General features: G+C 37.2%; 1 protein-coding gene across 1 annotated transcript in view; it reads left to right on the top strand.

Annotated features, from left to right (window-relative positions):
- Positions 1-5,880: 5,880 nt before the first annotated feature.
- The window catches only part of LOC140142994 (carnitine O-palmitoyltransferase 1, liver isoform-like), a 44,605-nt gene continuing 39,591 nt past the window's right edge, over positions 5,881-10,894 (top strand). The window contains exon 1 of the mRNA XM_072165022.1: positions 5,881-5,968. The gene's annotated coding sequence lies outside the window, so the exon portion shown is untranslated. The remainder of the gene's footprint in view (positions 5,969-10,894) is intronic.

The following is a 10,894-nucleotide window of genomic DNA, read 5'->3' as shown; positions in this document are numbered from 1 at the left end:
TACCAAACTTGTCACACACGTGACCCCGGTCACGTGTGTGACTTGTTAATTATCATGAATTACGTAAAAACTAAGAATAATAATTTCCATTTAGGAAGCTGGAATGGAGGGTATAATCAGTCTACCTTTTGACATAAAATGTGAAGTTCAGTTAATAAAATCTTTTCTGATGGTAAAACAATTGCATGTTTTTGGTCACGTGTGTGACATACAAAACCAATTAATTTCTTTCGTTAATTACGCGATTGTTGTGGTTTGAAAATTTTTTCAACAGTTCTGATTTGTTTTAGTGGCGTCATAACAGCATATTTTTCAGGAAATTAAAAAAACACAATTATAACAGTTAAAACTGCAGTAAGTGTTAAAATGGCCCAAAAACCTTACTTTCAGACCCAAAACTAACAATTATGTTAATTTATGCAAATTAGGGTGTTCGGCGATTAATTTTTCATGAAAATTACAGTTCTTAAAACTTTGAACTGTACTTGTCACAAAAAAGTTAAAAAATAAATGATACCTACAATTTGATTTTTTTCAAATTAGTTTCATTTTCTGAAGAATGGCCCTATAGGCATAATACTATTATTATGGATGTATAGGGCCTACCTGTTGGAAAAATATTAACAACAAACTTGGTGCAATATGTGGTTGTGTTTGTGGGGTGTGAAATAATAATCAAAACATTTTTTAAAAACGATGTATAAAAATTAATTTACAAGCACACTAAAAATACATCCATGACTGTAGGAATCCACTCGAGAGGTGACACTCTGATAGCGATGGGAGGTCGTATTGATTTTAGCATAATAAAACTTCAAACGATTGGAAGTTGTATCGATCGACTGTATTACGATTTACACAGTGAGTCAATTGGGGCGAACCGGTAGTGGTATGTACGTGTATTGGGGCGAACTGGTAGTGGTATGTACGTGTATTGGGGCGAACTGGTAGTGGTATGTACGTGAATTGGGGCGAACTGGTAGTGGTATGTACGTGAATTGGGGCGAACTGGTAGTGGTATGTACGTGAATTGGGGCGAACTGGTAGTGGTATGTACGTGAATTGGGGCGAACTGGTAGTGGTATGTACGTGAATTGGGGCGAACTGGTAGTGGTATGTACGTGTATTGGGGCGAACTGGTAGTGGTATGTACGTGAATTGGGGCGAACTGGTAGTGGTATGTACGTGAATTGGGGCGAACTGGTAGTGGTATGTACGTGAATTGGGGCGAACTGGTAGTGGTATGTACGTGAATTGGGGCGAACTGGTAGTGGTATGTACGTGAATTGGGGCGAACTGGTAGTGGTATGTACGTGAATTGGGGCGAACTGGTAGTGGTATGTACGTGAATTGGGGCGAACTGGTAGTGGTATGTACGTGAATTGGGGCGAACTGGTAGTGGTATGTACGTGAATTGGGGCGAACTGGTAGTGGTATGTACGTGAATTGGGGCGAACTGGTAGTGGTATGTACGTGAATTGGGGCGAACTGGTAGTGGTATGTACGTGAATTGGGGCGAACTGGTAGTGGTATGTACGTGAATTGGGGCGAACTGGTAGTGGTATGTACGTGAATTGGGGCGAACTGGTAGTGGTATGTACGTGAATTGGGGCGAACTGGTAGTGGTATGTACGTGAATTGGGGCGAACTGGTAGTGGTATGTACTGGTGTGGGGTGAAACGTCCTGATACCTGCTTAGATCATCATGCTGTTAAAAGGCTTAGAATTAGATCATCATTACAGATATTTTGCAACAGATTGAGAAAAGATTTGAATTTGTTTTTAATAAAATAAAAAAGAAATTTGCAACTGTAGGCCTATTTATCACTAGAAGCATGATGAGGTAATCCTTAAATGTCCATTATTTACTACATCCTCTACCCATTTCTACCCCTACAACTAAGAAAACTGCTGATTATGAGCTATTATGATCAGCAGGGGATGTTAGACATTTTGATTATTTCCATCTCAATTTTCAGATAATTTTGAAAGAAAACTGCTGATTATGAGCTATTATGATCAGCAGGGGATGTTAGACATTTTGATTATTTCCATCTCAATTTTCAGATAATTTTTGGTCAAATTGAAAAGGTGATGCGGGCGGGGGACGGGAAACTAAGAATAAACTTTCATTAGCCTTAGCCCGGGGGGGCACTCAACTTTACAAGTGATATTCAATGAACCCCTTTGTTCAGGTGCGGCACACTCTCCACCCCCCCTTTTTTTTTTTTTAGAGTGCGGCTACCCAATAGCTTCCCATTTTTCTAGAATTGTATTATCAAAATGCCACAAAACTATAATTCGGAAACTTTCAAATTCTCTTATTTCAGCAAATTTGTATCGAGTTTGGAAATTTGGAACAAGTTAAGTTAAAATCTTTGTTTCAAAATTATCTACCCGATAATGACCCGGGTTTTTTTTTTTAATAAGCCAAATCGGCATTAGAAGTTTGCAATGCATTGTGGGACAGTTTTTGCATTTTTAGGACACTTTGTCCTTTGACCTATCAGAAATATTGGTTTTGTGCATACAAAAATAATTTTAAAAAGTTTTACTAGAATAAAAACAAATCAAAAAAATATATTTGTTGTATAAATTAATTATTTAAATATTTTTTTTTTTAACATTTTTACAATAATAGATAAATAAATAATAATTAGAGAAATTTCCCCGATATGTCAGAGGTCAAAGTGTCCTAAAAGTGCTCTCAAAAACTGGAAGTCACAATGGCGATTGGGCTTATTATGTATGGCTGGATGTGTTTTTCCTTGCAACAGGGTTCTAGCAAGATTTCCTGCACTGCCTCTTGCTATGTGACTAAAGTACTGTAGCCTGTGCTTAGGCCTAGAAAATAATATTAATAGGCCTATTGGCCTAGTATAAATTCAGTGGCGAATTTCTCTTTTTGACATTTGGCGACATGATAAGTTTATGGTATACAAATACGCGCGAAAATTTGTCATATTCAATGATTGAAACTAAACTAGTGAAATATGGTGCAAAATTGGAATAAATCCGCGGGGGAGCGCGAAAAAATTGCACTTTGGGAGCTAAAATACCACCCCTGGCACAATAATTGGGAGGATTTATGCCTATGTATATAAATTTATATTCATGTCATGGTATTAATATTGTTAATTTATGCTAAAGAAAGAAATCATGCTTACATTTCCTTGTCTTCATAAGAACCTGCAATAGACTCATCTGGCTCCTCTTCTATCTCTTCTGGATTGCACTTGCTACAGTACGATTCGTGTAAATCAAGCAAATGTTCCATTAATTCTGATGGTGGTATTTCTATTAACCAACGAAGCTGTGGCTTTTGAAAGGTTTCAGTCGCTGGTGGAGTGGGAAAAATCACTTGAACATTCCGACCAGCATGCTGCCTCTGTCGTTCAGCTAATTTTTCAGCCACTCGGTGCTGGTCAAATGCTTTTTGCGGTTTTCCGGGGCTGTTTTCCATCTGGGAAAGGAACTCCCCAAACTTACTCGGCGAGCAGTAGCTGATGATCCTTGTTTTTGACTCGTAGTTGTAGTGCTCATTTTTTTTTAGTTCAGGCCCTAGTTTAAGCCTTAGACTATTGAAACTGACTAATAAAGCATTATGATCCACAATATATTTTTGGTGTGTGTTGTACACCTGTACAATCTGTAGTTTGTACAAGTTCATGAACTTGACACCAGGACTTAATAACCAGACAGTGAAAGTTACTTCTGGAGATCACAAAGGTTAAATTCCAAGGAGTCATTATACAGGGTAATAAATTTTACTGTCCTTGCCCAAGAATCAAAGGTCAATTCAAATAAGTGAATGGTTTATAATCAAAAAGTACAAAAAAGTATAGGTGGACTTGTAGAAATTTATAGGCTCTTCTACAAGCTTAAGGTTGACCGGTACTCATGTATGTGATCAGTAGATAGCACCCCTGAATAAATGCAATCTTCAGTACATAGCACCCCTGTGTAAATGCTATCTTCAGTAGATAACACCCCTGAATAAATGCAATCTTCAGTATATACATAGCACCCCTGTGTAAATGCTATCTTCAGTAGATAACACCCCTGTGTAAATGCTATCTTCAGTAGATAGCACCCCTGTGTAAATGCAATCTTCAGTACATAGCACACCTGTGTAAATGCTATCTTCAGTAGATAACACCCCTGTGTAAATGCAATCTTCAGTACATAGCACACCTGTGTAAATGCTATCTTCAGTAGATAACACCCCTGAATAAATGCAATCTTCAGTAGATAACACCCCTGAATAAATGCTATCTTCAGTAGATAGCACCCCTGTGTAAATGCAATCTTCAGTAGATAACACCCCTGTGTAAATGATATCTTCAGTAGATAGCACCCCTGAATAAATGCAATCTTCAGTACATAGCACACCTGTGTAAATGCTATCTTCAGTAGATAACACCCCTGAATAAATGCAATCTTCAGTAGATAACACCCCTGAATAAATGCAATCTTCAGTACATAGCACACCTGTGTAAATGCTAGCTATCTTTAGCACACCTGTGTAAATGCTATCTTTAGCAGATAGCACCCCTATGTAAATGCTATCTTCAGTAGATAGCACCCCTGAATAAATGATATCTTTAGTAGATAGCACCCTGTGTAAATGCTATCTTCAGTAGATAGCACACCTTCAGTACATTAAGCACCCCTGTGTAAATGCTATCTTCAGTACAAAGCACTCCTGAATAAATGATATCTTTAGTAGATAGCACCCCTGAATAAATGCTATCTTTAGTAGATAGCACCCTGTGTAAATGCTATCTTCCGCAGATAGAAACCTGTGTAAATGCTATCTTTAGTACATACCGGTAGCATCCATGTCTATAAGTGATATCCTCAGTAGATAGTACCCCTGTGTAAATGCTATCTTCAGTAGATAGTACCCCTGTGTAAATGATATCTTCAGTAGATAGCACCCCTGTGTAAATGCTATCTTAAGTAGATAGCACCCCTGTATAAATGCTATCTTCAGTAGATAGCACCCCTGCGTAAATGCTATCTTTAGTAGATAACACTACTGTGTAAATGCTAACTTCAGTAGATAGCACCTCTGTGTAAATGCTATCTTCAATAGATAGCACCCCTGTGTAAATGCTATTTTCAGTAGATAGCACCTGTGTAAATGCTATATTCAGTAGATAGCACCCCTGTGTAATTGCTATCTTCAATAGATAGCACCCCTGTGTAAATGCTATCTTTAGTAGAATTTAGAGAGCATGGATCACTTCAAAGACTTTTTGTGGTAGGCTAATCTATGGGTTTATCCCTCAGAATCTTACATAGGCCTAAAAAAAAAAAAAAAAAAGGGGTGGGCTTTTCCTTTCCCCGAGCACTGTTGGAAAAGACCGAAAACTACTAACAATGCTAAGGAAAAAAAGCCTCCCTCCCTCATGCTTCATCAATTCATTAAAATCCTCTGGACGAGAACCAAAACATTAGGCCTAATTTTATAGGGCCTTTAATATAAATATGATATCATTTCCACTGTCCAGTGACATGGGGCCTATATCAGAGCCTACCGGTACTTTTTCATGTTCACGGGGTAAATGGCACTATCCGAGTATCAGAAATCATACAAAAATTAAATTATATTCTTCATGATGTTTTCTTCCTCAAGCAAATTTTAAAAGTTTTAAATTTCACATTCACCAATTTGGACTTTTGACACACTTTGACCTGACCATCAAGATAATGCTTTGACTTTACTCGGAGCTGAGGCGACGGGACGGGATTTTCCCGTACCACAAGTTCCCGTATACATTGCACGTAATAGTAGTTGGGTGCTTTTTGGGTGTTTGGGTGTAAATTGATTGCTAGGTCAACTGGCAACACTGAGGTAATTTCGGGTCACGACCACCGTGCAAATTCGTGGTAGACTTCCACAATTTCGTACACAACAACTTTCTCTTTGTGCTGTTCCCCCGTTCTTCGCATCTGTTGACTGGTGAGTGAATGCATTGAATAAAATATACTTTTGTGAATAAATGCGATTTGTTGATAACATGTGGAGTGCGGTCGATATTGATAAAACTAAAGATAAGCTTACATTCTTTTTTGTGTGCATGTTTTGTTTTGCATGATTGACATGTCATGTTATTGTTCCTGTTAAGTGTTAGTCTGTTACCAAAGCAATAGGGCCTATGTTTATCGGTAAACGTCGAACAACTGGATACAATGACAACGTATGGAAAAATATGTTTTTGTAAACAATTTGAGGTCATTATCAAATTGATATTTTGTACAATTTGTACAGCTATCGAATCTACCCTATCACAAGCAAACGTACCTGTACTATCATCTGTATGTAAAAAGTGCCCTTAAAGTTAAATACTGGACATCCCCAATATATTTATGACAAATTTGTGTCCAGAACAAGAAAAGTGTCCAGATAGGCATGTTCATAGAATTTTGAAATTTAATAAAATTCATCTAAAATTGCTTTCATTAAAAAGAGAATCATTTAACGTAAAAAATGAGGGGTCAATCATGTATGTAGGCCTATAATTGGCAATGTTATGAGGAAAAGTATGCTCGCCTGAATGTCCCAAAATGGGCCAAATTGTGTGTCCCAGCATTATAAATGGCTTCCTATGTCATAACATGTGTGTATGTACTTTATGGCTAAATTTTTGAGCACGAAGGGCCATTTTACAAAACTTTCGCAAATGTTTCATGAAATTATGTGGCTTTCATTTATTTGATAGTATCAAATATTATTCAAATGCAGATTTTTTAAAAATCATGCTACATTGGAGTTTTGAGGGTCAAAATCCAAATTTTCTTCATTTTCCTATTGGATTACACAGTTAAGACAGGATCTTGGTGCATTGTAAGTAAGTTTAATGAACCCCTCCTCGCATGTTCAAAATGTGATCATGTCTAGTCCAGACCTCACGCTTGCTCACCTCACGCTTGCTCTCTCGGCTACAACAATGGCGTAATCCATGTATTCCAGCGGTTCAAGCGTAGCTATGAATAATTAAGCAGATGACGTATTTACCAACTCTTCCTTCCTTCCTTCCTTATAAGTGCCTCCCTCATATGTATGAGTATTATCACACTGCGTACAGACAAGCTGTACGTATTTTTTACTCTGGAACCTAGAGTAGATGAGTGTATTTTGAAGTACAGTCAACATGACCGGGATGATCCCCTGCTCTTTTCGAATAGCCTGTGACGTTCTTTAACGCACACTACATTAATGTGAGAAAATATGCATGTACACAGGACCGACAGCTTAAAGTGCCCTCCGAAGCACTAAGCAAGTAGAGTGAAGTGTCTTGCTCAAGGACACAAAGAGCCGGACCTGGGATTCGAACCCTTGACCCTTGGGTTCACAGTCCTATGCCTTAACCGCTAGGCCACGCTCTCCTCTCTGATGATGCGTAATGACCTGACCTTGTCAGACCGATGAGTTACATAGGTTTGATCCACCAGTCCCTTTACTGCTTACGCACGGTCATTTTATTCCGCCATGTTTATTGTTTCGAGATCGGGGCCAAGAAACTTAGGCTACACAACGTGCGCAGCTCTGACAATTTCCCATAATGCCTTGCGCATTTCCAGAAGAAGGCCTGGCGATTTCCCACATTTCTGATAAAATTGTAAACAACGCATTACATCAAACAGCTGCAAGAGTAAAACGTTCTGAAGGATCGGTAATGATTAACAGCTGGTCTGGTGTATTTGAAGTTCATATTGAAGTTTGTAAGTTTGTGACTTCGTATGTTATGTGCAATAGATATTACAGGAAGCTTAAATTGGCACGCTGTTCTGCAATTTGTCTGTCGCTCCCGAAAATGTATGGGAGTTCTGGACATGTCACACGGAAGTGTGACATGACCTCGCTGGACATAGTTTTTTCGGCTTGATTGATCATGTTGATCGAGAAATCTATTAGCAATTCCATGGTAACTCTTACTACTTGTTGGTGACGGTATTTGTGCGAGTATACTCCTAATAATAATAATAATAATAAAACAGCATTTATATAGCGCATTGTGAATCTCAGATTCCTCAATGCGCTTTACAGAATTTAAAAACTATCAAACTTAATTTACAATATATGATTTTAACTTAAGGGATCTAAAATGAGCTTTTATTGCGTTTCGACAGTATTTTTTGTGGGACTTGAGAGCACCTCAGACCTATCGAATTACATTCTGAATCTGAAGCATGTCTTTCTGATATCAAATAATTTTCATTTTTGAAAATCACAATATAATACAAATTTTATGACAAATTATAAAAATTTGATATTTTTCAAATTTTTGATATATAACAGTCCTCAAAGTAAATTATATAAATCTGATGATATATTCTTAAAGTGTATGTAGCAGGGAGGAAAAGCCGACGGTCAATTGAAAATTTTGACCTTTCATATTGAAGATATATAGATTTTTTTCCCAAAAAGACCTAATTTTTTTTTGTGTTTTGGGAAAAAAAAATCCATATCTTCAATACGAAAGGTCAAAATTTTCAATTGATCGTCGGCTTTTCATCCCACCTACATACACTTTAAGTATAAATCATCAGATTTATAAAGTTTACCGAGTACTGTTAAATATCAAAAATATCAATTTTAATGATTTGCCATAAAATGTGTATTAAATTGCGAATTTCAAAAACCAAAATTATTTGATATCAGAATGACATTCTTCATATTCAGAATGCAATTCGATATGTCTGATGTGCTCTAATGTCCCAAAATAAATACTGTCCAAACGTTCATACCCCAGCCCTTAAGAATTATACAAACAATACTATGCATAAAAATAGCAGACCAGCTGCAAGCAAACAACTTTAGAATGGCAAGAGTAACACTAACACCAGTGAGAGACCCACCGACAAAATCCCCAAGTGGGACTGTCGGTGCACCTCACACCGGCATCAATACATCAATATACATTAAGATCAAAATAAATACAGTTTTCCATAATAAAAATTACACTAATAATCTCATATACCGGTAACAAAAAGCACACTGAAACCAAATGCAAAGGTACACAACCATCTCCATCTAAAGATGGAGATGCCACTAGTGTAGAGTGTGTGAGAGACTCATTGATGTAAACACATCCATGAGCCTCCCACACACAAACAAAATTATACTCAACAGCAGAAATACATAGGAGGTTTATGCACAGTAACGGAAAGAAGAAGAAGAGTTACCTGATGAAGGAGACTCTACCGACGTGACAGATACAGAATACACTTTTTGGCCTCCTTTTATTAATATAAACTTGATGCGCCAGCTTTTAGTTTTAAACTCATTTGTGTGCAGTCTTTATTTTTTGTGATGTATTTTAATACCCAACAGGCCAACATCCATCATAGATTCTCATACTCATGTACTAACACAGTATTAAAGTTTGTTCGGCTTATTATACATGTATAAGGCGGGGAAAATAAGACTCAGAATACCGTGTACCGGTATTGATATAGAATGTCGTGCACGCTGTTGGCGTAGTGCTTACTCTAGTTGTGCTTGCGTAATGCGTGACTGGTGAATGCTAAATGTTACTCGAGAACTCTAGCTTCGAATTTGCACACGATAGTTACGCATTCAACGCTAGAGTGTTTTGCTATCGTTTTCGGTCAGACATCGGTGCAGTGTTTTGCACCGGAGGTTATTTATTCTGTTAATGTTGAAATTTGGATGAAAGTTATTTTGATGAGTTGACTGTGTCTTTTGAGCAAGATTTGCCTATTTTGGACAGTCAAAAATTTTGCAGAAGTGTAGTTTTAGCAACTTTTTGAGGTTTCCCTCAAAGTTCACGAGTGGTTTGAAACAAATGCGAAATGTGATTTTTTTCCCCGACTTGGTATTTTGATAGTATTTTTAGGAAAAAAAATCTGATTTTTCGCTGAATTTTTCCGGAAAAAATGAAAAAAAATTTGAAATAAAAGAATGTCTGCATTTCTTTTTTTTTCAAATCATGGGATTTTACAAATGCAAGCGGGCAGCTTTGAGACAAACCTTTTTTTTGGCCTTACCAAAGTTTGCTAGATTTTTTTAACCATGCTAGCATGCTAGATTTAGTGAAAATATTTAAATTAAAAATTAAGTATACCTACATAATGCACATATAGACGAATCCAAATACACGCATTCCTACACCTGACTAGCAGCCTTTAGTTGGGTAGCCGTCGGCTACAATGCACTCAAAATGTGAAATGATTCGCCTTGGCGGAAATTTTAAACTGCATTCCATCACCCGTTTTACACCTTCCGCGAAAACACAGGCAGACAAAAGTGACATAATAATCGGATTAACTACACGCGGTATCTATGCATTGATGTACTTGCGAACAAAAGGACTATATGTATGAATAGATGCTACGGGATTACCTGAATTATCTCCATTATATATATTATTAGCTATTATTCTATTAACCCTCCTCGTCCTTGCATCTTCTCTAGGTGTTAGGCGGCTTTTATTTGCACAATTGACGCTCAAAGCACCAGGTTGGTGCTAGCGGCTACCCAAAGATGTCCGACCAAATCCTGACCATGACTTGGCTACTTGGATTCGTCTATAATATATCATTTTCCTTTTAGTTTGATCAATTTCTCTTCCTGAATTATTATTGTAAACGGTGTCATGACAATAATCTCTTCCAGAGGAACAGAAAATCTTTTATGCAAATCCTTGACCAAATTCTAAAGACTAGAATATCCTAAAATCTTCAACATAATAGACCTATTATACAAATTTATCCTACTTAAAAGATCTGTGGTTTTGGTGTATTTTGTGCTATGGTTCATTGGTTTCAGGGCCAATTCAATATTTGGAATAATTTTAATTTAGAGAATGATGAAGGAAGTCTGTGATGGTGATTGAAAACCAGTTGAAATCACATGATAAAG

This window comes from Amphiura filiformis, chromosome 20 (assembly GCF_039555335.1).
Source record: "Amphiura filiformis chromosome 20, Afil_fr2py, whole genome shotgun sequence".
Classification (NCBI taxonomy): domain Eukaryota; kingdom Metazoa; phylum Echinodermata; class Ophiuroidea; order Amphilepidida; family Amphiuridae; genus Amphiura; species Amphiura filiformis.
Note: the sequence above shows the minus strand (reverse complement) of the source record. Positions and strands in the feature narration are given on the sequence as shown.